The sequence below is a fragment of the Phoxinus phoxinus genome (genome assembly GCF_949152265.1).
Source record: "Phoxinus phoxinus genome assembly, chromosome: 10".
NCBI lineage: Eukaryota > Metazoa > Chordata > Actinopteri > Cypriniformes > Leuciscidae > Phoxinus > Phoxinus phoxinus.
This window is the reverse complement of record NC_136885.1, coordinates 26,718,554-26,744,942: the sequence shown is the minus strand read 5'-3', so window position 1 is coordinate 26,744,942 and position 26,389 is coordinate 26,718,554. Positions and strand designations below refer to the sequence as shown.

The 26,389-nt window shown below is 36.9% G+C and overlaps 1 protein-coding gene across 2 annotated transcripts in view; it reads right to left on the bottom strand.

The window, feature by feature from the left end:
- The window catches only part of thrap3a (thyroid hormone receptor associated protein 3a), a 47,836-nt gene extending 25,878 nt beyond the window's left edge, over positions 1-21,958 (bottom strand). For both annotated transcript variants that reach the window (XM_079625453.1, XM_079625451.1), the window contains exon 1: positions 21,562-21,958. The gene's annotated coding sequence lies outside the window, so the exon portion shown is untranslated. The remainder of the gene's footprint in view (positions 1-21,561) is intronic.
- Between the last annotated feature and the right edge of the window lie 4,431 nt (positions 21,959-26,389).

The following is a 26,389-nucleotide window of genomic DNA, read 5'->3' as shown; positions in this document are numbered from 1 at the left end:
GCAGCTTCGTTGAATTTAAGAAAATCGGCGTGTTAGACAGCTATGCTCGTATTTATAGGCCTAGGCCACGCCTGTTTGGGCGGGAGGTGACGCAGAAGGGCGCGAAGCGTCCTCATTGGTCAGCGTCCTGGCCTCGCATAGGCTGTGCTTTTCTGGCAGAGCAGCCAATGGGTGAGCTGTATTGCTCCGCCTAGGTTGTATGCTTCAGAAAAGCGTTTTACATTATTACAAAATTAAGGATTAATTTTAGGCTTCAATCTCGACAAAGAAATATCTTTCCCGTAGCGTTCTTCGACGCAGTACGAGAGAACTCTACGTAAGAGAACATGACGACTGTGTGTTTTTTTTTAGCAATCAGCTTTGAGAAATTATTATACGCTACATTTCATGTCTGTTTACAGAGCTTAATGACAGCTGAACATCAGTTCACAAATAAAATATTTTGTTTAAATTATTACTGCCTTTATATATTATTTTGAAATAAATGTCAAAATGCTTAAACACTAACTTGAAATGTAGAAAATTAGACAATATATAAATGCAGTGTAATTCATATAAAATGAACAGGAAAAAATGCTTGTTTAAATTGAATTACCTAAATTAAATGTTTAACAATTAAATTATTGACTATAAATTGATACAATTTACAGTAAAATAGTGTTGCACACATTGTACGAGGCCATGCAAAAAAATAATAATATCTGTAACAAGTTAACATGAAACTCTTGGTTTCATGAAAGTGGTGTAGTTATTATTTGACTATACATAATCTCGCCTCATGACATTGACAAGGTTGGCAATAGCTGTTGACCTGCCGTTTCTTAACATTTGACCTACTATTATAACATAATATTAATCCAATTACGTACCGTTAATATACTGCCTCCCACCTATAGGGGAGAAATCAAGATGAATTGATATCATGACTGAACAGCTGGAAAACAATGAATAACAGTTCCAGCCATGCAGTGCATTATTTATTCTTATTATTAACATTACTTTTCTTCTCATTAGAATTCTTTGTGTTATTCATCTTGACATTAGACCTGTAAATTCAGGAAATAAACATTATGTGAAGCCCAAGGGTTGTGCCAAACCCTCTTACTCCTACGTTTACTTTTGCAAAGGAAATATTTAGCCATATGTGTTTGGAGGAGTAAATCCAAGTTATCCAACCAAACCATGATGTGTGGTCCTTAATTTTCAACAGATGATCACATTCAATCAAAAGAGAGAGAGAAAAAAAGTGTTATTTGTTTGTTCATGATGAAAAAAGTCAACTGATGAACTTACTATATTTGACTTTACTGAATTGACTATACTCAAAGCAAATATGGATGCACAAATTGTGAGATATTTGTTGACAGCAGCATTATGACCATGTGTTCAATGGTTATTCTGTGGTCTGGAAGAGAAGATCAAATCTATTTTATGTTTCACCATGAACCAAAAAATTAAACATGAATATTATTAGGATCGTCTGTCTTATCCTGAACATAAAGAATATAATGGATTCGAGATTAAACTTGAAACACATTATCAGCATTAACAAAAGCAGCAAATTTGTACTTTTTTACACTTTTTAAAGAATGTGTAAAAAAATAAAGTATGCATAATTCTTTAAATGGGCTGAATTTCACAGTTTTCGCTCAATTGAGTGTTTTTCTTGATAAATTGAATAATTTTACAATGTATTTTAAATCTTAATGTTAATTTGACTTGTCCTTAAATTAAATTATGTTTAGGCCAGTTTTCTCCTCATTTTCAACCTGTTTAGCCTCCCACATTTTAAGGGAATGTGCTGGGTGTGAACTGGACACATGAAGCACATTAGCTCTCCTTATTTATGATGGGATAGATAAGACTCTCTCACTGACACCTACTTTGTATATAGATGACCATACATTATCACATTAGGCAATGCTTCTTATTACACTAACAGATAGTGTTTGATTAAGTTAATGCTGTCCATGTAGTTTTGACAGTTGTGGTGACAGCCCAAAAATATATTGAGTCTGATCTAGTGCTAAAAATATTAGTGGGTGGGTGCACACAAATTTTACAAATGGAGACTTACTCTGGGCTGCCGATTTCACAGTTTTTACTGAATCTTTGAGCCAAAGGATCAAAGGTATTGGTTTAACTAATATAAAACCTGAATGGGTTTGCCTGTGACTCCGCAGAGATCAAAACCAATTGATTTTACTTCCTTTTAACCATTCAGAATGTATTTCAGCTGTCTGACACATATGATAACTATTAAATCTGTGTGATTCAATACTGGCCTTAACAATGACCAGCAAAGATATTTTACAACACCTCAATGGACAAAGCATTTAGGGAGGAAGAGAGCTTTTGCGCCAGCGTTGTTTTCCCAGCACATTTTGAATTTCTTACGGTCTTCCTTTGCCAGTGTTTTCATGATTGTGGCTTTTATAGCATTTCTGACCATCTGTTAACTGTTACATCAGGTTGGTGTGATAGCCAACACAGAAATACACTAGGTCCCATTGTTTTTTGTTGTGGGTCTTCAGTCACAAATGCACAAAATGGGTCTGTGTCTCTGAAAGTATCAGTTTCAGAGCACATGAACTGTTGATTGGCTTGTGGTTTTGATGGATAATTCAATGTTTGCTCGTCTCCATCTACATAGAGAACTAGCTTGAGAGAAACCGTATTATATATAATCGTGATAGTCTTATCAATGCAGAATAAAGATGCATGCTAGGGACAAACTGGAACAGTTTTTCATGCATCTGACAAGATGTACTGTTATTAACTGTCTTAGAGGTGTATTTTGTCTTTTTTTTTAATCAGACTTCTTTAAAGAGATTTTTGGAAAGAGGACACTGGCATGATCCAAAATCCCCCCAAAAAAAGGGGGGGGGGGGGGGGGGGGGATGTATACGCACAGTATAGAGATGCAGAGAGAATATTACCACATTAAAATGGTGGATGTCAAGCAGTTATGCAATACAAATATTATGGCAATCGATAAATGCCAACAGGGAGTTCTGGAACCGGATAATAGGCCTCTTCTATTCCTCTGGTTTGAGTCCAACCAGATGAAACTGTGAAGAGAGATTTCTTGGAGGCACATTTTGCTTTACCCATGGAAAATATGGACTTATGGCTTGCTTAATGAAAATCATATCATTTGAACGCTGTTTTGTACAGTTCACTGTTTGGTAGATCAGATCAATTGCAACCTCCAACTGTTTTGCATGTTGTTTTCCATGCAATTACAATGAGCAGGGACTGAAACTGTAAGGCTTAAAAAGGAAGCAAAGCACCATAAAAGTATCAAGTAATGGTCCACATGAATATATGCGCTATATTCACCATGTGCTATGAACCCATGGAGGTGTTTATGGTTACTGCTGAAGGTGACCATAAGGAATCCATATAATAGGCTAATACTACTAATAATAATAAACACTCAAAGTATATTTTACCTGTCTTGTTGTACTTTTATCGGTTCTATCGAATTTACAGGAGTGTCCTCAGTGACACATGAGTCATGACATATCAAAACACAAGACAATCATGGGAACAATTAAAGGGTTAAGTAAAAGTTAGTAAAGATATCGTTAAAGTAGTCCAAGTGACTACAGTGGCTCAACCTTAAGTTTATCAAGCGACGAGAATACTTTTTGTGCGCAAAAACAAACAAAAATAACGACTTTATTCAACTATTCATTTTCTTCTGTGTGGGCCCATAACGTGAGTTCACGAGAGCGCCATGACGCATGCGTGAGAACTGAGAAGATGACGATCACGATCATTTGATGGGAAAGTGTGAAAGGTAAGCCCATTCATTTTGCGGCATTAGTAAGGCACTTTTACGTTTTCTCGTTGGTTTCTCACGATTCGGACATTTCTCATCATCTTCTCAGTTTTCGCACATGCGTCGTGGCGCTCTCGTGAACTCATGTTAGAGGCCCACACGGAAGAAAATTAACAGTTGAATAAAGTCGTTATTTTGTTTGTTTTTTGAAAAAGTATTCTCGACGCTTGATAAACTTAAGGTTGAGCGACTGTAGTCACTTAGACTATTTTAACAATGTCTTTACTAACTTTTCTGAGTCGGGAGATGCAATTACCAAGCAGCCTATGAAGGAGTGAGACAGCTCTCAGATTTCATCAAAAAATATCTTAATTTGTGTTCCGAAGATGAACGAAAGTTTTACGGGGTTGGAACAACATGAAGGTGAGTAATTACTGACAGAATTTTCATTTTTGGTTGAACTAACCCTTTAAGTCTTCTCTCTTGCCCAGTAACATGCTGCCTATTGTGTTCAGCCTCTGTGGCACCTGTTGGCAAAATAAATGATACTCAGTAACAGGCCTGTGCATGCAAGCTTCCAACACCTCCAAGATCGAGGAGGTCAACTTCAAAGTGTTGGCTTTGGAATTTTAAATTACCTATATGGATTAGCACGAGGGGATCATAAAAGGACAAACATTTGATTAAACAACTGAAGGTGATTTCGTAATCATGCATTAGCTTATCCATTAAACTGTTTTATACTTTTACAATCATCTCTTCTTATGCAAACCACATTTTTCCATGCATACACATTATACTTTAGTTTTTGCTAGTATGAAAGCTGAAAGATTGCTCAATCTCCTTTTTAGTACTCTTGTTTCTGATCCATGGCAATTGTCATAAAAAAAAAAAAAAAGACTGTGGAACAACCATTTGCACAAGACATCAGAGGAGGTGACAGCTATTTTCAATCTATTAGCACGTCCTAGTCTCTTCCACAGGGTACGAATCGTGTCAGTCCACACTGGTCTTGTGTCAGCACTGATGGAAGACATCTGAGAGCGTGGCACAATTTTAAGGTTTTTATCATTGTGCAATTGGAGTCATCAGGCTAGAGTGATGATTGGACAGATCAAACTAATAAACATTAGTCATTCAATTTTTTTATTTGTTTTTTGATGAAAATATTAGGGCAAGTTTAGATTCTGAGTGTTAGATACATTTCTCATCATCAGTCTGTGCTAGTAGACACCATATGTTTTTGAAATCAAGAATTGTGAAAGTCCACAGCTCATTGCTGAAATTCGGCATGTCGTGTAAGAGTGCAAAGTGTGCCAAGACAAGCAAAACACAATTTTTGGTTCACATGGAAATACACTGTTGCCAACAAACCTTCATCAAATAGGTCTGTATCATTGCATATAATTGCAAATACTGTATTTTGCTACCCTGGAAATCCAGAGTTCTCGCGAGAGCACAATTTGAATTTGCTCAGCGAGTCACTCTGGCATTGAGTAATGATGCTCATAAACTATGCCCTTGCAGTCGAGCTACACCAATCACATCGGTGTATCTGATATAGGCGGGCCAGAGGCGAGCTAAACAGATGACGACAGAGCTGCGACGTCAAAGTCATTAGTAACCATTGCGAGATGGCTATGGATGAACACCAGTTATTTGAAACAGGTTTGGCCGAAACAATGAATGAGTTAGACTTGGCTTTTTATCTAAAAGAGGAAAAGAAGACGACGCTCGAATCGTTCCTTTGCAAGGATGTTTTTGCTGTTTTGCCGACCGGATACGGCAAGAGTCTAATCTACCAGTTATCTCTGCTGGTAGCTAAGCGTATGGGGCTTAGACAGTGTATTGTTGTGAGATTGGTCGTAGTGTTATCCAATTGCGTGCAGTGAGATTTTCAAATGCACGCTTGGTGCCGCCCCTCGAGTTTGGCAATTTTCATTACTCAATGCCAGACCCTTAATCTTTCGGATTTGGGTCTGGATTTCCAGGCTAGTATTTTGCTGCTTTATTTAATATTCAAAGTCAAACCCAATGAGCAAATAAACAAACACCCCTCACATACATGCTTGGTGTTGAGGCTGGGGAATTTTCTTTTGGATACTATCATAGTTTTCAAAATAACATGAAACTATTAAAAGTTCTGGTCAAAGTGTGGATTGTTTTAAAACATGTCTGACATGGAATTATTTAAACCCAAATGTTGTGCCATTTAAAAACAGGCAAGCTACAACAGTGTCCAGGACTTTTTTTGTGTGTGCAGAAACTCTTCCATCTGCATATCTCAAAACTTAACGCAGAACGTTTATTTTAAAGTGTTTGTGACTCCATGTCTCTGGGTGTAGTTCATATTTGAAGTACATCTTTCAATTTGCTTGTTCAGCTCTGTTTGAATACCTGTAACTGCAGCACAGCATCTTTATACTGGAGTCTTGAAACCAAAACAAATATTTGGACCACTGTTTGCTTTATCTTGCCATACCTGATTGGAAGCTTTACCTGTTAGTTCTATTAGAGAGATTGACTGCCAAGTGGCCTGTATTTCAACACTGCTTGTCCAGGAACTGGAAAGTATACATGAATCTAGACAGTTGACATTCCTCAACCATTTACAGGCTTTCCTGTCATTTAAGTGCATGTCAGCTTTACCTTTCAATGCGCTCTGTGTGCAAACACTGAAGAGAACAGGAATGACTGCGCGTCAGTAAGTCAAGCTGAGAAGGGAGTGGATATCTGCCCGAAGCAGAGTATTCAACTGTTAGATGCCAGAAACTAAATGGTCAAATTATCAGGAAGTTAAAAGACATATTCACATTGTTAGTGGGGCAACTGTTTGAACATTGTAAAGCATCTGTTTAAAAAAAAAAGTTTTCCAAAGACAATGACATCAAAAAGCCACAGACATATAACAGCTGGACATGAATCATTTTAGTACTGTTGTGTAAATGTCCTGAAAACCTGAAAAAGAATTTGCTTTCTTTAACATCACAGGACAGCAGCGTTTGAAAAGAAAAATGGCTTAGTGTCAGCCATGCACCTTTTCACTGAGGCGAACAGCCTTGTTTTGTCAGCCTAAACGAAGCTGAATGAAAGAGAGTGAGCTCTCCCTAGACAGACTTCTATCCCTGTATGGGTCTTAAGCCTCCAGTTGCAGCTCCCTGCCAAACTTGCAGACCTAAATAGACTCCTAATATAATGCAATGCGGCCCACTCATAAAAGAAGAGCCCTCGCAGAGACACACATAACAGGTGGGTCAGTTGGAGTTACTGATAAAGAGCAAAATTTGCGTCAAGAATAGACTATACGGGGGGAGGGGGCTTTGCAAGTGGATTTTTGATGAATCAGTATCTAAGGGATTACAGGGGAAGCCTTGAGCTAAAACAGGGTCTGTGAATATTTGACCCCACTGACCAACAGTCATTAAGACTCAGAGGGACGGCTGCAGTCAGATAAAATTCCTTCAGTAACATGATTGGATTTATGACACTTTACAGTTGTAATTCATTGAAACAGGCATCTGGTGAAGCTGTTGCTGAAAACAAATACAAATCATGCATGGCAAACTATGCAGATATGAAGAAACTGAGAAAAAAAAGTCAACAGTCAAATGGAAAAACAGTCTTGAAAGTTGTCAATTCTTTTAAAGTATTTAAGAGTTCACTGCCAAACTACGTTTAGATAATAGCGCACACGTGTGCATTTTGCAAATACAGCAGCTGATGCATCATATTTTGTACTGATGTTCTTTGTTTTCTTAAAAATTATGACTATCCTCAGCAAATAATCCAATAAAAACAGCTGATCCTGGTTAAAATCAGGTACTGCTGATTGATTGAAGATGTGAAGATTGTATGACTTCAATTGACAAAATTCTCCACGTGTGCTTTTTTCCCTAAAATGCCACATCTAAGGATGATCTGGCGCTTCCCACAATGAGCAGTACAAAATGACAGCAAATACCTCAACGTTATCTGGGAAGAGCACCAGGAATGCACATTTATCTTGCGTTTGTGAAGCCGTTCACCACACTAACTCCACCATGCTTTTGTTATTCCTTTTGACGTAGAGAGTATTTGACTGATAAATGTGTGCCCACAGGCACAGTGTGTTGAAAAACATGGCTAAGCCAGCTGCCACCCTCTCTGAAGAGCACTCCCAGAGCGAGATGGTGAGTGCTTTTGAGAGGAGACGGCAGCTGAGGCAGAAAACTGCCTCCAAATCCCCAAACGCAGGTTAATCCACCTGGCTGCCGATGTAGCCCACGGCCATAATGCACGCTGGGAGTTTGTGATCTGTTGTTTCAATAAAGAAAGTTACAAGGAAGACCTCTCGAGCCACTGCAGTAAACAGGGCTCTTCACAAGTGAGGCAAAACAACTCGTTGAAAGCAAGCAGGCAAATTTCAGATCTTCACAAACGTCCTTCTCAACCCCTACCCCCTCGACACGAAGGGGTAAATTTAGCACCTGTGCTAATCTGTCCCTACCATATGCCATTTTCCTAGCACTGTCAGTCAATATTTTCAGCTTGTTAACAGTCTCGCTTACGGTTACATTTCCAGCATAGCAGTGATGATTCAAGAGGGTGATTGGTGCTGATTAGGTTCACATGATTGGTCAATCGCGGCATTCTGCAGTTAAATATATTGTGTAATGGCCTATAAAATGACTTCATTCACAGCTGTGCTATAGTTTCATGCAAGTCATATTTCTCACATATAATAAAATAATTTCATATCAATATTAAATGGCCATTTATTTGCTTATTTAATGAGTAGCCATGTAATTAGCGGGTTATAATTAGTTAGTCGGTCATAATCACAAAAATAAACCCCTTCAGGGTGATATAAGACTTATATTGGGTGACTCTGAGAAAGGTTTTAGATTTGAATAAATGATTCTATAAAAAGTAACAATTTTTAAAGATACATAATGTAACATTATTAAATTAATTTAAATAAGTCAGCACATCTTCAATCCTTCTTCCAAAACGTGATTCACTCTGGTATTAAGTCTATTATAAGTGACCTGATGGAATGGTTTTCATTGGAAATTCCGTACGTCACTCGCTTGTACATGTCTCCTCATATCTGTAATAGGGAAAAGTTGCTCTGGGTACTTTGACGCATGTATGGTGTTGGAGTGGCATAGGTTAGCTGTCACAACGAGCAAGAAAGGTTGACATGAAACACACAAAATCTCGGACTTCGGGAGAATCACCTGTTTAAAAAAAAAAAAAAAACAGAACGGAAGAGAGTCTGCTATCAAAAGGAGAACATGACAGAGCTCGTAATAAAACGAGAATCAACATTGGCTTAGCTTTTCAAAGATGGCGTGAAGGTGAGTAATGGTATTTTATTAAAAAGATAAATTGTCATGTCTCTCTCTAACAGAGTTCATTGTAAAGCATTATCTATTGTGAAGGGTCATATTCATCCACAGTCACGCAGGGCCGTAGCACTACCAAAATAATGTTCTTCCGCAAACTGCATACAGTTTTGTTTTTTAACCGCTAGAGGGCCAAAAGTTACATAGTGTACTTTTAACTATCAAATATATTATTGGTATTTTTTTGCATTTAAAAGTCCCACTGTTCCAAATGTAATCTCCTTTGCCCATAACTTGATATCAGCAATCAAAGAATGCTATTTATATGTGTGTCATGAACTCTAGACCTTGGCTTCATAAATTCACTTTCAGTCCCACTGCAGGGACCATTTACAGCTCATGTTACTGAGGGTGTTAAAGAGGGTGTCAAACCCTGCACTGCAAAGATTAGCTGTGACTCTTATAAACTCTGACGCTAAGAGTCTATTATAAAAACAATTCTGTACAAAACACAGTATTATCAACCATCAGATTTACAAAACAAGCCTTAAAACACTTGTCTTGACCCCACATATACGACAGTTGGTTATATTTGTGGAGTATTTAATTTTTATTTGACAGTAAGACTCTCTTAAATGCTCATCAACCCACTGTTACTCAAAAGGTAAGGTTGATCAATGCACGGACAGAGCATGTTTTAGGCTAAAGATGTTCTCGTGTACGTGCCAGATTTAAATGGGTGGAGTGTCACCATGAAAGTTGTTGCCATAAAACACAGATCTTATGTGCTTTTCACAATCACTATCCTCTCATCACATAAGAGGTTAGGAATGACATGAGGCTAGTAAATGATATGAGCCATCCCTTTAATATTGCTCAGACAAAGCAGTATAAGGTTATTTATTTTTAAGATATTTCAAATGGTCTCTGATTGAAATGCATATTTGCCATGCAGAAACTTTACACAAAATGACAAAACAATTATTGGCATACTGACAAACATGTAACATTGAGTTAAATTTGTCTATAAAGTTTTTATTATAAAAATGTAATCATAATTCAACAAAAATAATGAACACTTATTTGATGCTTAAACAAAATAAAATTATTTTTATATGCTGTTCAAAAAGTGGTACAAAGTAGGGAAAAAAATATCAGAACTACTAACTCAGGATTTAAGGTTTAAAGGCATGTTTAAGAAAGATTAACTTAATACTCATGTTTAAAAATTCTGAAATTAAACAAATATCTTTTGTTCAGTGATCATTAACAAGATTCAGATGAAAATAACTGGATAATGTCCAAATGTCAAGCTCTCCCAGCAGGTCATCCACCACTAATTAAATCAACAAATGCTTTAAACATTTAAACAACAACATCAAAAACAATAAGAGAATGCAGATGCCCCGAACAACTGCTGGCAGATACAGAGCCGTAAAGGAGAGAAATAAAGTCATGACATCAATTGGAATCACTATCTTCTTTACGAGTAAGAGATCTTGAAGAGCTTATGTTCAGGAGAAGTTCGGGAGCAGGATGGAATGCAGTTTGCAACCCAACCACAATGACTCACTCATGATTGGTTCTCTAACCCAACCTCCTGCTTATAGTGCAAAAATACATCTGGAGCTGGAGAAATGGAGAAAATTGTGGGAACAACAGGAAAATAAAACAACAGTTCTGTTGTGTAGCACTACAATAACGCCTTTAAAAGGCCGGATAAGAGAAAGACGATCATTTTAATTACTATGCAAAGAAATGAGGTTGTGGTTGGTGGCCGTTGTGGGTGGCCAACTTTTGGGTTGTGACACTGATGTCCAACTCTGAATTTCAGCTGATGCTTTAGGCAATCGACCTAGTTGTGGTGCAGCATGTGTAGGTTAGGAACAAGCTGTTCTTGACACTCGTTCGTTGGGATGGAGTTTCAGGGGAGGAACTGTGCCCAGTCTACTTCCTGTGTAGACAGACTCTGCTGTGATGGGCCTTTAGAGCCAGAGAGACCCAATCATTGAGTCTGCCGCCATAGAGCAAGCCTGGAAACTGTGAACCAGCACTAAATTTGGCAAAGCTGAGATGGTTAATATGAAAGCTCCAAGAAGGGGCTGAGGCATTCAATGCCTGCCGACACATGCCTGTCTTGTGTTTCCCAGCCATCTCTTAATAGTCATACAGTATTTGGGGCTGGGAAAGAGTGACTTGTCTATCCCAATCATGCCTTTGTTTAGAAATGAAAATAGAAATTAAGCATAGACAGCTTAAGCAGAGTTTCTGTGAACTCATGCCTAGGGCTGCACGATTTGGGGAAAATGTCGTTTTGCCATTATTGAGGTCAATATTGCGATTGCAATATGTGATTACAATATAATAAACAAATGGCTTCATGAGCAGCTTGATTGGTTCTCAATGAAAATGCACACACAGATTAGTGATAATGCTGAAATGTGCATTTCTCAACTCAAATTAGCAACAACAACTAAATGCACAGTGTTTTCCAATTAAAATAATATTTTTTCTACTCAATTAAATTTTGCATTACTGCAAACTTGTTATTGTCTCAATAGTACAATAGTATACAATAAATGGTACAATAAATTTGTATGCTCATGAAAAGAAGATATTTTTTACAAAATTTTGTTATTTATTTTTTTGCAAACTACAAGCCTTCCAGCCTTCATACGTGCAAAACATTTCAAGTTATTACACAAAAAATCCAGAGCACTCAATGTTCTTCAAGCAGTAGTGCTATAAAAAACAAAGCTTTCATTTTCACTGCCCGCTTGCAACAGTACTTAGTTCTCCAACATAAATTCAACTGAAAATAACCACAGCACTGCTCCTGTTCAGCTAGACATTTCACAAAGAATATTGCAGAATTCGGAACAACTTAGTGTTCAGAGTTGGCTGAAACACATAAGTTGTTATACCACTGTTTTGAACTCTGGACAAGTTCTCCATGTGGATGTAAACATTCAAAGGCTCACCTTTTCCAGTCAAATATTGATGTTTCTTGAACACATTTTAATTGGCAGGCTATACCATTGGGATAAGTAAACCCAGATGCTTAGCATTAATAACAAGTGGCTGCTCAACTCATCACAATGACTCTCAGCCATTAAAAAACAATTAGAAGAAAGACAAAACGTGGTTTAAGGATATAAGTAATGATATAAAGCATAATTAATTATCATAAAATGATTACATAGCAGATTATTAATTAGCTTGTATTATTAATCATCTAGTCAGTAGTAATAATAAAAACAGTGTGTTTTGTTCAGCATATGCTAGAATGATCTTGTATTATAACTTGCAAGCTACGCTGCACAATTTGTCTGTCAACAGGCGAATATATATAGATACCTGTTTAAATGAATGACTTGGTCTCTAGAGAAACATGTTCTCAGAATCTCATCAACTGTGACTTCACATGTGCACAATATTTCCTCTGAGGTTGTACAGCTGCTCTGTATGGACTGGGTTTGTGCTTGTTGTGTGACTGACTGCTTGGCGATATATTTAAAGTTCACACTCAATAATTGTTTAGGAATATATGAGCACATGCTGGGAAGCTGCAGACATATTATTCAGATTGCTGTGGTTTACAGCTGACATAAAATTTGAATTAGAATTTGGTAAAATAAGCTTTGGCTAAGAAGCACAAAGTCTAGTTTAAAACACTTCAATCCAGGGACGCACAATATATTATGATATATACAACAGACTACCTGTCCCATCATCTGATGTTCACTTAAAGTTAGTTCAAGTAAAAGCACTATTCATTTAGTAACACTGTTAAATGTCATCTTTACCAAATGTCAAAATGAATACCCATTTTTCAAACTGTACATTATAATGTTGTGACATAAATTTTAATATTTAATAATTAATTAATAATTCAATATCTTCTAATTTATTTAGATAAAACAGTAGAGAATTTTATTATTGGCTATTTATCAATTAGCAGCCAAAACATAATTTTTGGCTTATCGGTATCGGTTAGTGTTATAATATCAGTACATATAATGTCACATGATGACTCAGTATTTTACCATATCATAAACATTACATTACCCTCTTTATAATAGATATTAAGGTACAGTCAGCTGCTTACTATTGCAAAATGAATTTGGTGAACAGGAAGCGTCTTATATCACACTTTGCTGATCACAATACAGATCAGCTGACTGAACAGTATTCCACTAACCGGTAATTCAACTTACCAAAACAATCTAAACAAACAGACATGGCATATTGATTTAAGATTGAGTTATATGAGAGAAATGAAACTAGTACAGTGTAGGAGACTGGTTGCCAAAGAACATTGTAAATTATACAGTTTAGATTTCATTATGCAAAATAGTTTGCCCGCAGAAAGTAACAACTGACCAATCAGAATCATGTATTGTAGAAGAGCATGGCAATAATCTAAGATTGCAACAATCTACTATACTCTGCAAGTCATCAGTTATAAGTGCAGCTATACACACACTGAAAACATAAAAAGACAATGAAACTTATTGTAAAAAATATTTCCTTTTGGATCATAGAGTCACTTTGAGGGTAATACAACACCCCATGGGTTTACCTTTATTACATGTGTTGCATGCAGACTTTATGCAAGAAAAGTAATAAGCCAATAAACCACATAGCAGTAACTTGAATGAAGAGGTAAATCACTCTTATAATAATCCGAATGATATGCTCATAAGCTATGCTCACACTTATATTAGGGTTAACTTTCACGGGCACATCTTCAGACAGATCAGTTATGTAACAGCAGAGATTAAACTACAAATTTTCTCCTTTCTCGCACACTCCCTCTGCTGTCACCGATAGCCAAAACCCAACTATGGAAACAAAGTCCAAGAAGCACATCTGGATTTTATTTCTGTTCACATTTGGTTACTTAACCAAAAATAATGGTTTTCCTCTCACTAGAACAGGCAAAAACTCAAAATACCTCATACGGAATTTATCAGATTATGTGCCATTATCGTCATGCTGCTGACAATGGATTAAGTTAATTAACACATCGTTTGGCTGTTATTCAGACTATGTAGACTCCATCCTGCTATTAGGTTTACATTCAGTACATACACTCTTACATAAAGCTACTGTACAGTAGTTTCATTATGTTTTACCACTGACAAAGTGCTCTTAAAAGTGTGAAACTGCCTTATATTTTTCATCTGCTGTAAGAAGTTCAAATCAACCAGTCAAATGGCAGTTGGCTCAAAATATGTTTCTGGATATGACTGATTAGTTACGAGAGACATAAAAGTATATTGCCAGTTTTAATTACACCAGCAGTCCCATGATGCAATGGCAACAGCAAATATTAGGAAATATCAGAGCGAATATTTGTTGCAACTGACTAAAAAGAATCAAGTATTCCATATTGATTGCCATGCGATAATTCAGATTAATATCAGAATATCGGTATGCTTGTAAACACAATGAATGTTTTTAAAGCCACAGGCCTAAACCTAATGCTAAAGTCTGATTGTTATTAATATAAATGTTGACCGAGGGACATCCTACAAAAAATAAGTATACTTCAAGTTAATTTTATACTTAAGTAAAGTATACTTTATGTAGTAAGTATACTAAGATCAATGTACGTTTGCACTCAAACTATACTAAGTGAATTTATAAACTGAGTTTACTAGATAAATAGCTTATAGTTTACTATTTATATGTTATTTTCAACCCGATCTCACGGCAATTCGTACGAATTTTACGAGGTGGCTAATTCGTACCAATTCATACGACCTCACTCGTACGAATTTGTACGTTTTTTGCTAAATCGTACATATTTTTACGATTTGCCAAAATCGTATGAATTCATACGAATTACCTACCCCTGACCCCGCCCCTAAACCTACCCATCACGTGGGTTTAGACAAATCGTACAAATTCGTACGAATTAGCCACCTTTTAATCACTCGTACAAATTCGTACGAATTGGTCGTGAGATAGCGTTGGTTATTTTTGCACTTTAAGTATACTATGTTCCTATTTATGTATTAATTGTTATACTTGACATACTACACAAAAATTCACATACTTAGGATCTGTTTTCTTTAAAAATCAATATCTTCAAACGATCTAAGTTTATAAAACAGTATGCAAAACTATGTGGAAATAAAGTATTTAATAGCCTACTACTCAATCAAAAGAGTAAAGACAACTACATGCCAAGTATACTTAGAAGAACACTTAATAATACTTTTAAGTATATATCAATGAAAAGATTGAGTTCAATAGGCTATATGTTAGGGTTGAGTTAAAGCCAAAGGCCCCGTTTTTCCTGTGTTTTTGAAGCTTTGATTGTGTTTACAGTGTGCAATATAACATGTGTTCATGTTTCGCGTGTAAAAAAACTGTATTTTTCACAAAATTTACTTATCTGTATACCGCTGTTTTCACTGTCCTAAAAACGGGCTGATGACTTCCTTGTTCTATGAAGTCCCTCCTTCAGAAATACGTAATGAGTTCTGATTGTGCCAGCGATTGCCCGGAAAGGTCACGCCTCTTACCATAATGTGGAGATGCATGCGCTCAGTCTTAGCCTATTGTAAACATGGCCAAACAAAGGTGATTTGACTCCGGGATGAAAATAACAGCGTCTCGACGACATGGCGACAAACACACTCTACAAACGCAACTGTTGACCCAATTGAAGAAATGGCTATGGGCAAATCAAAGTTGCACACATTATTTGTATGTTTTATCTTTTTTTTTTTTCTTCTCTTGAATTGTTCTATTTTTTAATGTGTATATGGATGAGTGTTGTAAAGTTGAATATAGTCTTGTGTGAATATTGTATATAGGATTTAGCTAAATTATAAATTGACTGTAGATGTAAATTTTATTCTGCAATGTCTTTGTGAGCTGTGTGATTCTAGTCCGCTGTAGGCTTTGAAAGGGGACTTCTGTTAAATAAAATATCTCGCTTGGCATTGAACTTTGAGCTTTATAATTTTACAGGTATTATTTATGCTCTAACAGCAACATTACACACTAGCTAAAGTTTAAAAAATGGGATCACGAAGAACAGGACCTTTAAGGGATGAGGCAAGTACTCAAGATGCAGAACAATGGGCTTTTATTTGTTATAAAAAATAAATAAATAACTAAACAAGACAGGTCAGCTTGACAAGACTTGGTATTAGGACACAAGGAATGTAAGACAACGAACTGGCACACGACTGCAAACACAAGAATAAATAGGAAGCAAACCACGCAGGTAATGACTGGGAGTAGGTGGGAGAACTGAACCAATATAACAAGAAGGGTCGGGTTAAACAATAGACATGTGAGTACATGACACAAAGAAACAGAAATGACAAGCCATGTGCTCCAACAAAACAAAAACAAGAGCACATGGCCTGCTAACAGAATCAAACAAGCCATGTGCTCAAACTAAACAAGACATGAACACGCAGCTAATGAGAACACTCATTAGCCTTACATTAAAACACACGGCCAAATAATGAAACACCACACGCGGACAGAAGAGCATATGGCCCGAGCGAACTCGAAACCACACGCTTACACAACAAGACATCGCACAGAGAATGAGCGAATGTTCATCCCGTGTGCTCAGTATTTAACACAAACACAGAGCATAAATGTCAGAATCCCTACACAGAACCGAAACCAAACTAGACCAAAGTGCCGGGATCCAAACACCACGCTTCACACACAAAACAACTCACGTAGACAGAAGAGCGTATGGCCCGAGCAAAATCAGAACCTCATACTCACAACAACAAGAAGCCAAATATACTTAAGACTCTTAGAAGTTTAATTTTAAGTATATTTCTGAGAAGTACATCAAAAGTAGACTGGAAGTATACGTTCTTATTTTTAGTTAAAAAAAAGTAGGCCTACACTTTTTTTTGTAAGGGAAATCAGGTCTTCTAAACTAGACCTACTCTTATGAGGCTCAAAGGCTGGTCGGGCAATATACAGGCACTTTTCTCCAATATACATAATACTGTAGTACTTTCTGGTACATTGTTTTAGTCCTGGACCAAAAAGCTAAAGTTTAAAGGCTAGAACCCAGCATTTTCCACACCGTTGATTTTGGCTTCACCAGGCCAAAGGTGCATGGAACAAGGCAGGGTTCAGAGCACAAGGTGTTTCTTTAAATTCCCCATTCCTCAGGTTTAAAAAAAAAACATGGCACGGCTCTTTAATTTCCCTACAGCAACAACTGCAAGACAGAAAGGCTTCCCATAGATTATATTGGCTAAATCTCTATTATGAGTAAAAACATTTCAGCTAAAATTTAATTAAAGTGCCCCTATTATGGTTTTTCGAATATTCCCTTTCATGCAGTGTGTAATATAGCTGTTTGTGAATGTCAACGTTCTATCAAGTTGTAAAGTTGAAAGTACACAATAAATAAAGTTATTGTCTCTCAAAATACGAATCGACTCTGAACTGCCTTTACGAGTCGTTTTTTACTCGAATAGTACTGCTTTACTGTTCTACGTCACTAGAAGAAACATAATGCCCGCCTAAGTTGTACATTGTCCGCCCGCGAACAACTTGACCAGCCCTCAAATGTAATTTTACTGACGACTGCTTCTCAAATCTCAAAGTTTAATGTGGGACTCTTGCAATATGAGTCAGTATTTTATTTTGACCAACTTGCTCCTCAAAATCACAACCTGTAAGTATGAATAATCATTGATGTATATTATTTTCTACCGGGTGTTCAAAATACGTAGTTTTGTGTTTTATATTAGTTTCCGACTAATCGGCTAACTAACGTTATTACTGTCTTACTGAAAAACTTCAGCTAAGCAGCTGTGGGCCACTATTACCTAAAACTGTGTCTATTAATGCAGATTGTCTGTCGTTCTTACTACTTTGAGTAAATACAAAGGATGGAGCAAGTTTATGTTAAATCAGTCATTCAAGTTAATGGATAACATAATGCGCTGTTGTTGATACAGTTCCCGCATGTGCACAGCAATAAATTTGAAATATGCATATTTGTTGATGAACGCACTTGTTAATGCTGATGGTGAGGAATGACAGCTTGAACATCTCATAATGTACCTCAAAATGAGTAATGTATCAGTGGCTACGTTTACATGCAACCAAATAATTTGTTAGTAATCGGATTGACGGCTCAATCGGACTGAAAAGCCCTCATGTAAACACCTTAATCGATCTGATTGAGCTCGTTCCTTAATTCGTTCCTCAAATTATGACTAGAAATGGATAAATATAAAGTCTGCTGTTGAAAACAAAAAAAGAACCAATGTAGAATAGGCTAATCGTTTTTATGCGCACACAGCAATAAACTCTATATTCGTGCAGTGTGCGCATGTCAAAAAATCAATTCAGATTTGAAGCTTGTGCGTCGGGCACATCAACCCGATCGTATGTTTAGCGTTCATGTAAACACTACATTCAGATTCATTAATCGGAATGAATTCAGTTCAATTGAAACAAAAGTTGTGCATGTAAACCTAACCACTGAGAAACGTCCTGCTCAAGTCGTCCTTGCGATGGAGGTTCGGGTTGAATAACTAGTTCTTCCAATGTTTCATCTTCAGACTCGCGCTCACATTGATATGGTAAAATCAACGTCATTGTTACTGTCTTTAATTTACTGTGTGTAACGTTTCAATTGCTGAGCTAGGAAGCCTCCGGATGGAGCTTAAATTCAGTTATGGTGATGGGCGTGTAGCTTCTGAAACAGACTGGGCCATCTGGCCAATCAGAGCAGAGTAACTCGCGGAAAGGAGGGATTTAGAGAGACTGATTCATCCATCGAGTCGCTTGAGAATCATTGAAAAATGTGCAATGTATATTATGAGAAAATTAAACTGTTTTTTGACCTTTGATGCATGTTAACCTGTTGTAGGAGACCTCCAAAACAAAATTAGGAGACTTTAAAATAGCATAATAGGGGCACTTTAAAACTGACCTATCACCTCCGAATAAAATCTTTCCTGTTTTCTAAATATTTTGTTCATCTTTGCTCAAACACCAAAACTCAATGATCTCATTTTCTACCCTTTACAAATGGTGCCAGGACAGATTATTGGTTTGAATGGGTGCACTGTTCTGTTTTAGTCTCTGTTTCACCAGTATTTGCTCTTCTGGCTATTTGTTGCCTTCCAAAGTTAAACAAACAGAGTGCTACCATTCTGTCTCCTGCACATCTCGTCTTACATACACGTATCACAACCATTCACACTGGACAACCCCCTGCAAACACATGCACACGGCATACACAAACATGCAACATATTTGCCGGCTCTGATTTCAAATGCATTCACCTAATTTCCATTTTACTCTTGGCACCCGCTTTACAGTGGGCAAGTGTAGAGAGGATGGTGGCTGTCCCAAAAATATGGAGCGCAAAGCTTCCAGCTTTCCAAAGCAGCTGGGCAGACAAGTGACACCATTGTCAAACCATAAGGCTCTTTCCCAGAAAACGTTGTTAAACCCTGCATGAAGGTTTGACACTGGGTTCGGTTAAAAGTAATTTTCCCCATTGCGTACATTACACCCATTTTCCCACTTTCCTTTCTTAATCCTAACCTTTGAATTGAGCAGCTTCATATATTTTCTCAATCCACAATGTAAACTATAAATATCATTGTCCTCTGGTCAACTGCAAAAGAAAAGGAAGTTTACAGCAAAGAAAAATCCCCTTTTGGAAACATGGCATGGTTGCCAAAGTCACGTTGGATAAGAATCAATAAACCATATTACTTGCTCGTGAAAGAAACCTCATAGGCAGCAGAAAAGTACCAACTGAACTCTCTGTCATAAATTATATTTGAAGCTGATCGTATTAATCATGCACAGGCAATGCATCCAATGGTTTGTATTAGCCTGCTGAGTCACAATCTTGTCTCGCATTCATGTGGATCTGGTGCATCTATATATTTTAGATGGTTTGGTATGGTGAGCAAATTTAGCTTTGTTTGAGGATAAAGAGTCCTATGAACAAAAATTAGTGTAAACATTTGCAGCAGTGACCCTCTGATATCCAGAATTAAAGGTTACATCACTTAATCTGAACAGACGGATCCAGTTTCAGACCTCCTCAGAGATGGCAGAATCATTCTGGATATGTGACAGGCTCACTTCTGGATTGAATAAAGCATAAACTGCAGAAAAACCCTTTTGCACAACATTACACACACCTCAACTATTACTTTTACTGTATTCTGTGCCAGCTATTTACTGTATTTTTAAGGACTTGAGTAGGTTCATATGACAGTTCTACATTTGTCTGAATCACAATCTTGTATTGCATTGATGTGGATCTGGTCTTAAATTGTGTGGTTATATGTTAGGATAATACATCCTATATTATCAATTTAATTCAAAAACATAAATATTTCATAGTGATTGCAAGGATTTGAACACTACTATATATTTATATGTTTCTCATAAAGAAGCCTGAAATAAAGCTGTAATAATTCTAACTCTAATCCCTGCCAGGGGCAAGAAGCCGCCATGAATACAGCCAACACAATGTTGGGAAGGGATATGAGAACCAAGGACACTGCGGATGTTAAGTAGTAGATCTGGAATAGTTGGCATCTCATTTATAAACTAAGGTTTCTCTCATCGTGCTGAAGGCTAATGCGGTTAGGTCATCATAGCAGCCCTTGAAAGAAATCTGACTCGTTGCTAAAGACCTTGTTGCCATGGTGGGTGTCCAGATGAAGAGTTTATTTTAATAAGATGTGGCATGCCAGTGCAATGAGAAGGGAAGAACAGAAAAGTGCTTTGGGCTATGGAGAAGATAGAGATAGTATAAAGCTGCTATTTCTCTATATAAAGCACACAATAATTATGTTCTGCACGCATCAATGACAAATAGGCAAAGTTCCTTTTTTTCTATTTGTTTGTTGTAAGTAAAATGTCACCCTTTTCATCTTATAATGTTTAATAAAGTTAGACTTTTCTGGCAGATCAACATTTCCAGCGTACAATAAGCTTTCTGTGAATGCTAAACCAGATCCATCACGCCTACGGCTTTGACCACAATAAACGTCACTCTGTAAAACCTCTGAAATTTTAGGTAAGATCATTTTGAAAAAGGATGCATTTATATTACACATTTGTTCCGAAAATTACAGAATGGTTTGGAGCTGAGTATGTCATTCAACCATCAGAAAAAATACGCCATAAAAGGCACATAAGCATTGTGGTGGTGTGGTGGTGACACCTGACCTGTGTGATTAAAAATCGTTTCACTAACTCAACGACTCATTGAACAGTAATTCGTACTTCTGTCATATGATACGAATTTCTAATTACCTTCCATGCACTAGTGTCCTCTTCTCTCCCATGTTTAATGGGTTGAGCGCAGGTTATTTGCCTACAAACGGTATTAAAATCTCTGAAGTTCCCAGTCATAAAATAATTTTAGGCTATTATTTAAGAGAGCGTTCATGTTACCTTCCAAATTGGTGGCTTGTATAATTCCGATTCCACATGGTGACATGAATGACCACTTGGAGTATGAAGAGATGATGACTGGTGATAGGTCAAAAGCTTGCGGATTTTATGAGCTAATCATGGCAGCAACAAACTGAAATGGGACATGTGAAAGTAAAATAAACACCTTTACTATTAATAAAACTCAGTAGACTTTACTATATGCCTACTTAAGGTTTTTAATGGAATGTTTCAGAGCATCGTTTAGACGAGCCACGCCGCGCCGTTCACGTGATGATGACGTCAAAAATTGGTTTTGAAGAATTTGAACCGATTCGCTGAAATGAGTCAGACTTCGCGCTGTATGCTTGTTCGACTTGAATCGACGCTGCACAGAATGATATCAAAGTACCGCGAGAGCGAATAGAAAGTAGACGGCTCCTTATGCTTTTGAATTGCTCTCGCGGTACTTTGATGTCATCAACCGATCGGCCTGTGCAGCGTCGATTCAAGTCGAACAAGCCTATTTACTCTGCCTCATTCCTTTCAATTTAGCTTATATAAATGATATATTATTATATAGGCCTAATAGCACTTATTCTAGTTTTTTATCTAGTAGTAAGAATTGTAGGTTTATCTTTTCAAGTTTGATGCTGCCATGCCAACCTTGAGACTTCATGTGAGCTCATTCATTCTATAACCGAATCTCTGATTAAATTAATAAATCATTAGTAATTGTATAGTTTTATATATAAAAATACTTTGCCCCTTAAATATAGTTTCAGTGTAGTGAGCTACGTTTTGTGTAGTAAAGTTTCAGAGCCTTCCCCAACACAAGCATATAATTTACTGCAATTTCTGTCAAATAACATGAGTGTATGTACAGTATATGTGATAGATTATTCAACATTTGTACTATAGGGGATCATTTAATTTTTAAGTAGCCATTATCACTCAATAAATGGAGAGCAGTTTAGAATGGAAATCAAGGGAGTGTTTACATGAGTAGCTTACATCTGGGGGAAACCATTTGATTGGACATTTTGCTCCTTTTTGTCATGCAAACTTCTTTCTAGTGTTTGCACTGGTGATGGCTGTCATACTGTAAGAAAGACTTAGGGTTATGAAGGCCAACTGAGACCTATATACAAGTCCAATGTCCACAGCTGCAGAGCCTGTGCAACTGAAAAAGATAGCCTACCGAATTGACCAAAATCTGTGATAAATATCAACACCTTATCTATCTTCCATACAGGACTAAATCATATTTTATATGACAGAGTGAATCTGGGACAGATTTAGAACAGCCATGGTAAGGAAATCTGAAATTTGCCACAGCACGCAGAACTGAGGGAACAAGGTTGGTTAGACAGCTGGTCAAATTTATTGGTTTAATGGTTTTATTAACTTGAATTATACATGGGGAAAACAACTAGAACAAAGGGGTAAGGGGTGAGTAAGTTCAGCAACAGAAATTGTAGCAGGCCTCAGAGGTCCAGTGTGTTTTCCGTGCTGTGGTGCAGTTTGGTAGGTGATCCTCACAAACACCCCCAACCTTTTAACACACTGTTCACAGTTCTCAAGTGTCTCTCGTATACGCACATGCACATATACTCACACAGAGATTTGTTAACCCTTGACCGATTTACCCCATGAAAGTTCTGTCTCATTCCTTTGATGACAGCTTTTCTTTTGAGCTTTTTATAGCGGAAACAATGATGTGGCTCCCATTTAATATATATTAAGCTATTAAAAATGAAAGGTTTGGTGCTGTAACAGTTTGGAGATTTTAATAAATAAAAAAAATCACAGTTATAGGCTTGCATTTTTGGAGAAAAAAGTGTAGAGGTAAAAAAAAGAGGGCATAATCAATTCATTCTTTTTTTTTATATTATTTAATCTTATAAGGTTACTCATGTTCAAAAGAGAGTATATGTGTGTGTGTGTGTGTGTGTGAGAGATATTTATGATCATAATATATGATTACATATTGATGATTAGGCCTATATAAAAGTAATAAAATATACATCTTAATTGTTGTTTTACAAATTATTTGATTTTCAAAATGTATTGTTTTAAACCATGATTTTAAATAAAAAAATAAAATAAAAAAATAAAAATAAAATATATATATATATGTTTTTTTTTATCAGGTGTGGGAAAGATTAACAAAAATGAATCATAAATACATTTGTCACATAACTTGGCACTTACTTTTTTTGTTTTTGTTATTGACCCTTATATAAATGCTTCCAATAAAATGTCTACAGAATATAGTGATATACCTATTCTCCAGAAATACACAAATGTTTGTTTAATATTGCTGTTTAATATTAATATTAGGTTTGCACGGCACAATGAGAGACAGCTCTATTGTTCAGAAGAGACCGAGTGGTCAATTGTTTAGTCTCAAATGAAGCAGATCGGTGGACTTGATCTTCACTGAGTCATGAGTCAAAGCTCCTCCAGGCCAGCCAGCAACAACAATCCAGTGCCAGTCAAGATGGTTTACAGCTGACCACCATGAATCTTTCTCTCGCCATAGCCTTTAATACACTTGAGGTGACGTGGCAAATGTTCTCAACTCAAGAAAATAAAATAAGTGACACAGCTGTTGTTCTCCTGCTGTGATAAAAAAGACTGTCTAGCCAGCTAGCAAAACTAGATCCTCGATCCTGATAGCTCCTTAATGCTACTTAACACTGAATCCAGAGTTGAAGACACTGATGTATTTGAGGTATGGTGAATGTTCAAGACACGGATCCTTTGCATTCAAATCACATCACTGCTTGCAAATCATTCAGGATGTGAGAGCGGGTAAAACACATGGTTCAATCCCACTGTTTCGTTATGAACAATCATTACCCAGAATCAGGCCCGTCGCGACAAGGCAGGCAAACCAAGCAATTGCTTGGGGCCCCGAGCTGGCCTGGGGCCCCAAGACAACGACTGGTTAAGAATAAAATGCAACGACAAACTGCGTGAGCACCCCTTTGATAGTCAATGCAGTAAAGTGCAATGACACTGTTATCGGGATACCCCTCAAGAGGGCCCCTCTCGCTGACAGCAGCCAGCCAACCACGCGATCTCTGCGGCCGGCAAAATACAAAACCTCCTCGGTAGTCATAATGAAGCGGTATTATGCTTCAGGAAGCCAGAAAAGAAAAAGAAAAACAAGATAGTGGTAAGTGATAAATTACACTGGATAAAATAGCTCTACTTGTCTTGTACAAATGGTGTAATTTTGCAGCAGGTAGGTTAGCAAAAATATGTGTATGTTTAGCTACCTGCCTGACGGCAAATGCTGCTGGTAACGAACACAGTTAGTGCAACTTTTCTTTTGCTGTAATGTTTTTTTAACGGGATAAGGAAGACGCAGATCTGTTCCAGAATCACTGTTTATCGTATTTAATGACATGACATTGCTATAGCTTGTAATAGGTTTTGATGAAAGTGGCATAGCATGCTATAGCCTACTATTCCACCGTGATAATCTATTTATGGGGGTTAGGAAAACCACACAATACATTCTGTGCATCAAACATTAGCTTGGGATGATTTTAAGCATTGGTAGTTGTGAAAGCAGCTGCATCCCTTCCCTTCTAATATCAAAATGGAAATGCTAACATATCTTTTCGGTAACACTTTATAATAACCATCATTAATAGATGGTAAATGGTTAGTTATTTAATCTTTAGTTAATTGTCATTTAACAGTTAGCAAACAGTCTTTTTACCCATCTATAAACAGTATTTAACCAGAAAGAGGCAGAGGAACATGATTTTTTCATAGCTTATCTTAATGTGCTAGTGTCGTGTGATATACGGTAGTAAACTAGTTTACGCAAATATGACATTATTTTTATAAGTTACCAATGGACCTAGAACAGTTACTTTATTCTGTGTGGCAATTTTTACACTGTTACATTTTGAAGTACAGTATCAGGACAACCCACGTGTTTTACTGGTACTGTTTATTAACTATTTAACAAGGTATTATAGTCATCTGTCGCAACTTTATAATAACCTTCCAGATAATGTTTATAGACAGTTTACAAACCAACTAGTAACCCTTAACAAAGTGTTAGGAATATCTGGTCCGTCTATCTATGTAATGTTTATAGATGTTTAAAAAAATGGTTCCTTAAAGGTTTACAAACATTTTTTAATCATTACCCAATACCCAATATATTATATGATAGACATAATGTGTGTTACAATAAACTGTTAATTTACAGCACTATTAATAATTATTAAACATTATATAATAATGGGATGGGGGGGGGGGGGGGGGGGGGCCTCCATGTCCATTTTGCTTGGGGCCCCCAAATTCCTTCAAACGGCCCTGCCCAGAATATCAGTAGTTGTACTAGTTGTATGAAACAGTCTATATATATATTTACCAAATACTACCAAATCCAACCAAGAGAATGATTTCCAAAGGATCATGTGACACTGAAGACTGGAGTAATAGCTGCTGAAAATTCAGCAGCACAGGAATACATTACATTTTACAATATATTCAAATAAAAACAGTTATTTTAAATTGCAATAATGTTTCACTGTATTTTTGATAAAATAGACTTGGTGAGGATACAAGACTTCTTTCAAAAAAACAGTTTCTCAACTTTCATGCCTGCTCTTTTATTATACTCTTTAATAAAAGGAAAAAGTCAATAAATAAAATGTATGAGTCATATGTCTTTCACTCATGAAAAGGCTCAATGACTTATGAAAATAAGAATGTGGATTCCCTAAGGCAGAATAGATCTACTGTTGTTCCTAAGGGCAAACCACACTGGTTGGCGATCAAAGGCTCTTGATCACAAAGCCAACCAACGCCTGAATGC